The sequence below is a fragment of the Bactrocera dorsalis genome, chromosome 6 (assembly GCF_023373825.1).
Source record: "Bactrocera dorsalis isolate Fly_Bdor chromosome 6, ASM2337382v1, whole genome shotgun sequence".
NCBI lineage: Eukaryota > Metazoa > Arthropoda > Insecta > Diptera > Tephritidae > Bactrocera > Bactrocera dorsalis.
The window spans coordinates 23,088,271-23,094,534 of NC_064308.1; positions in this window are offsets into that span (position 1 = coordinate 23,088,271).

The window sequence follows — 6,264 nt, forward strand, 5'->3', positions numbered from 1 at the left end:
AGTGTAAAAGCAAAAATATGCTCGCTCATTTGCAATTGCAAATATGCAAGACCATTTGCACCAGATTCTGAATAGCCCTAGCAATTTGCGTATACATTGATTATACTGATCATTGCTACTGATCAAGGCGGTTTTTTGCAACTGGTAAGACATTTTTAATATCACAAAAAAACATCGCATTGACAATTGCATCGCAAGGAATTGCGGCTACTTTGCTCGATTATGGGCGAAGGACACACAAGCATTCATAACAAACCAGACGCAACATATGCCATAAAAAATAGCGGACGGCAATGACAGAATGGAATTACAACCAAATACACGCAATGCACTGCGATGAAAAAACTTGATTAATTAATAGTATATTCCAGAAAGTAAAAATTGATTGTTCGGATCATAACTGGCTTAATAATCAGGCAACATTATTAGTGGTTACAAATGTAAAAGTTGACGAAATTAATTAACAATTGTCTTCGGACGAATGACTGCATTAAAAATTGATTGTTCGGATCATAACTGGCTTAATAATCAGGCAACATTATTAGTGGTTACAAATGTAAAAGTTGACGAAATTAATTAACAATTGTCTTCGGACGAATGGCTGCATTTTAAATTATTCGATACAGTTGTTGATGAAAATTATCTAGATATACAGGGTTTGTCCAGAAAGTAATAGGATTGAGTCGACCCTTCGTTTGAGTCCTTTGCGGACTTCCCCGTAGACGATTTGTCCAGGAGGAACAAATTCATGGTGGACGATGCCTTTGATGTCAAAAAAGACAATGAGCATCGTTTTCACTTTGGATTTGCTCATTCTTCTTTTTTCACGGTCTTGATCAGCGACTTCTTTCCGGCTCTCCAAAAAGGCCTGGTGCCACCGAAACACATAACTTCTTGCTAAAGCAACATCTGGGTAACTCTACTTGATCCTATCTAACATCTCTGTCGCAGATTTACCGAGTTTCACACAGAATTTAATCGCTTACCTCTGCTCTAACGAACGCAGCATTTACGGCTTGCACCACTGACAGAAACACGTCGCGCGAAAAATTCGTTAGCTAGAATCGCCTTCTACTGAATCCAGTCGGTGCGGGTACACTCCGAACTTTATAGAAGAAACAGCGAATTCCGCTCCTCCCTTCCTCAGTTGACGACCGTAGCGTGCAAAATGTGTCAAATGTTGAGCCCGTAAGAAAAACGTAGAAATCAGCTGTTCTCTACTGTTTACATTTGAGATTTCATACAATTCTAAAAGTTGTGCCAGCAGCAATATGGAAGTGGAAAATATCAGTGAAATATTTTTAAGTTTGTGCGCATTGTCTCTTTATTAAAAAGTATAAAAACAAAAAAGGGAACAGAAGGTATCAAATTCGCCCAATCAATAAAAACTGGCGCTTTTCGGGCCAGTGAAAAACTTTTCTGGTAATGAAGAACAGGGAACCAGAACAACTTTTTAGCAAACAATGATGCCGCCAGACGTGAGTTTAGTATGGAAATCCTTGAAAATGCCAAGGCAGCGGATTGGACCCGAGGAAAGGCTCTCGTGTGAATTACTGTAAGGTGATTGTTAGTGTATTGCCAATTAATATACATATGTATGTACTTTTATTATAAGTGTAAGCTATTTGTCACAAGGCGTATCAGTGCAGAGTATTGTATGGAAGTATAAATTAGGAAAGGCAACAGTACCCGAAATCAGATTAGAGACGTGTGATGTAATCTGGTTACTTTCCCCAGTTTATTTAAGCGAGACAACATAGTCTGAATACGAAGACATCACAAAAGATTTTTATAATATGTGGAACATTCTGAATTGTGTCGGTGCAATTGATGTAAGCACGTTGCTATTAAGCGCCCGCCCAATTCCAATTCGATGTTCTACAATTAAAAAATTTGTTTAGCATCCTTTTGATGGCTGTATGTGATGCGAATATACGTTTACAGCAGTTAGTATTGGCACTAGGAAGTCAAAGTGACGGAGGTACTGTCTATTAAATTGTTTAACATTCGAGTATAATGTTATTATTAATACAGGAATCTTTCAACTTACTCCATTTGATAATGCATCAATACAAAACACTCTGCCTTTGCCACCACCTGTGCCACCGTCTGACGTGTCACCGGAACCTTTTCGTTACTTTTTCGTTGGAGATGCTGCATTCCCATTACGAAGTGATTTAATGCGCCCGTTTCCCGGAGCAAATCTAATTTCAATTATCGATTGCCATGCGCTCGTAGAGTCATAAAAAATTCCTTTAGTATATTGACTGCTCGGTGGAGAATTTTGAAAACAACGATGGAATGTAATCCAGAAAATTTTGTTGGCTTGCATAGCCTTACACAATTTTATAATGTTAAACGATTGCAATCTTTGGTATTGTCCGGAGAACTATGTAGATCGTTCATGTCGGTGATTGGCGTCGCGAAAATTATAATAACCCTTTACGACCAATGCGAACTTCGGTGCGTAGAAGTCCTTCAAATGCGTTTAACTTACGGGAAAGACTTGCTAACTATTTTATCAATGAAGGATCTGTACCATTCCAGAACAATTTAGACGGTATTACAGGAGGACCATATGTTTAACCTTATTAGAAATAATTACCATATTTTTACTTCATGAATTCATTTATTTAATTTTTTGAAAACAAAAACATATAAATAAAACTAAAGTAATAATTTAAAAATAACTAATTCATAACTCCATTAAATCTAATTTTACATCTACTTATGAACTACTACGGCTCCTGTTGCACTTCAAATGCAGCTTGCATCATTTTGTGCATTGCCCTGGATTGTTTCTCTTCACACTCGCTTGAAATGGAAATCATCAAATTTCTGAAGGACTGTATGGCCGGGTTCGCGGTTTGTTGTGGTTGGGTTTCCTGGATGGATGGCCATCTATTTTTAAACAACTCAATGGCTTCGATCATTTTTTGGTCAACCTACCTAGTAGATGACCCCCTTTTTCTACCCTTTTGTATGGACACTTGCGTAAAGCAGGACGGCGAAGGCAGCGAGGTTGCCATGAAAAGAGTTGAGAAAGGAGGCGATGGTGACGGCAGCGATGCTGATATGGGGCTTAATACCGACAAGGGCCATAATGGTAATGCCACTTGCACCTCGTGCGCATGTCCTCGTGCCAGCAATTGAGCTGGTGATTGCGATTCACCCTGAACAGCGACAGCGGGTGGCACTGGAGTCACGGTTTCACAAATATTTTGCGAACATCTAACCCTGTAAATTTAAGTTTTTATTACAAATGTAACTAAATATATACAAGTATGTACATTCAATTAATATACTAAAACTTACGGTCGTGGTACAATATGTGGCTTCAAGAACATCATACTCGTAGAATCTAACAAATGCCATTGTTTAAAAAATTCCATTCTGCTGCCTGAGGGGGCGTTAGCTTTTCGCACTTCCCTCCCGTATCGGTCCGAAGTGCTAGCCATCTACGGCGACATATTTCTCCTTTATAAATATAATTATTTATTATTAACAATATAAACAATATAAACAATTATAAATAACAAAATAACTTGCGTTCATTTCTTTCCCGATTTCCTTAATTTTTCGTCATCCAATGTAAGTCTCGCACACACGTCTTTTCTTTTTTGAATAGATATCTTATATATAAAAATGAATCGCAAAATGTGTTGCTAAGCGCATAACTCAACAACGCCTGGGCCAATAATTGCCAGAAAACCCCTAAAAACAACTCTTTTATTTTTCCCATACAAACGAATGAATGATTGTTTTTTTAGTAACGCTAATGATCGAGAACGGCTGAACCAATCTTAATGAAATTTTCAGAGGTTGTTCGCTGTGGATCGGGGAAGGTTTAAAAATAAAAAAGCCGTATGATTTTCGTGAGGAAAAATGGACAATTCCAAAAATTAACTTTTTTTCATACACATTTTTTTTTTAATTTTTTATTTTGGTTTTTAATTGTTTGGATCATTCAAATTTGTCGTTTGCTTTCTTTATTCCGGCTATTGAAAAAAAAATTATTGAAAATTATTCAGTGAAAACTTTATGTGTGTTTCACACAAAGTGATCAATTACAGATTGAAACTTGTTAGGATGCCACAGAAAGGTCGCTCTAATATCGCTCGGCGTTCTTTTTGGCATCAACATACATTGGCAGCCCATAGCACATGACCGAGTACTCCCATAATGCGATGACATATAGTACGTGCGGAATTATGGATCGCGGTCAATCAGCAAGCGATCATCACGATGTCACAACACGACTTTTCAAACAACAGTTACGATGTTTGATGGACTTTATCTTGAAGCAACGTATATATGGTGATGTTAGATGCTAGATGTACTCTGTTCTTCTTTTGATGGTGGACGGTGGTTCCAGCAGATCAAATTGATGAAATCATTTCTGCGGAAATTCCTGATGCAGAGAAAGATCCACTATTATACGAAGTGGTGAAAACCAATATAGTTCATGGACCTTGCGGACACCACAATCCCACTTCGGTTTGTATGTCTGACAATAAATGCACGAAACACGATTCACGTGCTTTTCTTTCGGAAACACAAACTGGAAATAATGGATATCCACTCTATCGGTGTCGCCCACCGGACGACAATGGCAGAACATTCAGCATTCAATTTAGAAGAGTGAATATCGAAATCGAGCTTTGTAGGATATTTACTTTTGCAATTCATGAACGTTTTCCGACTGTTGTGCGGCTCGCAGTTAATTTGGAGAATGCCCAAACATTGTATTTCAACCCAGAGAACCAGCCAGTGGAAACACCGCCAGCAACAAAATTAACATTTAGGAGTTTTTTCTCAACTTTCGTCAGTGATCCGTTTGCGAGAACATTGCTGTATTCGGAAATACCTTGATATTATACATGGAATGCATCGTCGAAGAAATAGTTGCGCAGAAAGCAAGGCCAACCAGTAAATGGACATCTAGGTGTGTTCTCAACTAATGCATTAGGACGAATTTACACTATCCAACCGAAAAAACACTTCTACCTTCGGTTGCTATAGGTTAATGTACGCGGTTAAAATTCATTTGAGTCACTGCGTAGTGTGAATGGTTCAGTGTGGGCAACTTTTTGAGAAGGAAGCCAGAAATTACAATTGATGGAACATGATAGTCACTGAAATCAAACGATGGACGATGCGATAGCTACTTCGAATGCAAATTAAGGTTGCACACTTTTCGCGATAATCAGTTTGACATATCGCCTTCAAACCCGCGTAAATTATGGGATACCAACAAAAATGACATTGCCGAAGACATTTTTTATCGTATTCGCTAAGAATTGGAAATAGGTCAATTCCGGTTGATACTTCCGGTGGTTTGATATCAATTCCATCTGCCGTTTATCAATTAACGCAAAATGAACTCATCACGAATGTTCGGACATTGGACAAATTATCGTAACTACGATTCCTTAAGTGCACACGCAATGTTAGCTGCCAAAAATACCGATGTTGTTGACTTAAACTGGAAGATTCAAAGTCAAATTCCAGGAGACTTACGCTCATACAAATCAATCGATCGTCTTGACAATGAAGACGATGCCGTGAATTATCCAGTGGAATTTCTAAATTCTTTGGAGAGGCTTGGTATGCCCCCCCATCATTTGCGTCTCAAAGTAGGATCTGTCGTTGTTATGTGTCGCAATCTTCATGCGCCGAAACTGTGTAATGGAGCCCGACTGATTGTGACGCAGCTATCGAATACAAGGGGGCAGAATGCTTGATTATACGAATTCTTTGGAGTTATAACGATTTACCATTTCAGTTTCAATGTATTCCGGTATTTCCAGTGAAAATTGCATTTGAGATGACAATCAACAGAACACAAGGATAGTCGCATAGTGTGTGGCATAAATTTGGAAATGCTATGTTTTTCACACGGCCAGATATTCGTGGCGTGGTGATGAGTTGGAAAACCATCTTTTTATCAAGCTGCATTACGTTAAAAAAAATGAAATGTTGCATTCAACTTTGTTTTAATTTCAAAACACATAATTTCACGAAGGACAATGGCTGCGGGGTCAGCTTTTTTCGAATAAATTTTTGATTTGATGTTTGTTTTAATAGCGCTTGGTTATATTTGAACAATGTTGCCATTGCTCAATACACATATACGAGGTATGACAATTAAGTAATGAGACTGATTCCATAAAAACCGTATATTTGAAAATTATTCTACAACTCTGCCATCCTTGAACCCCTAATCTTATTTCGAATAATACCTATTGCCTCGTAATGCTTTAC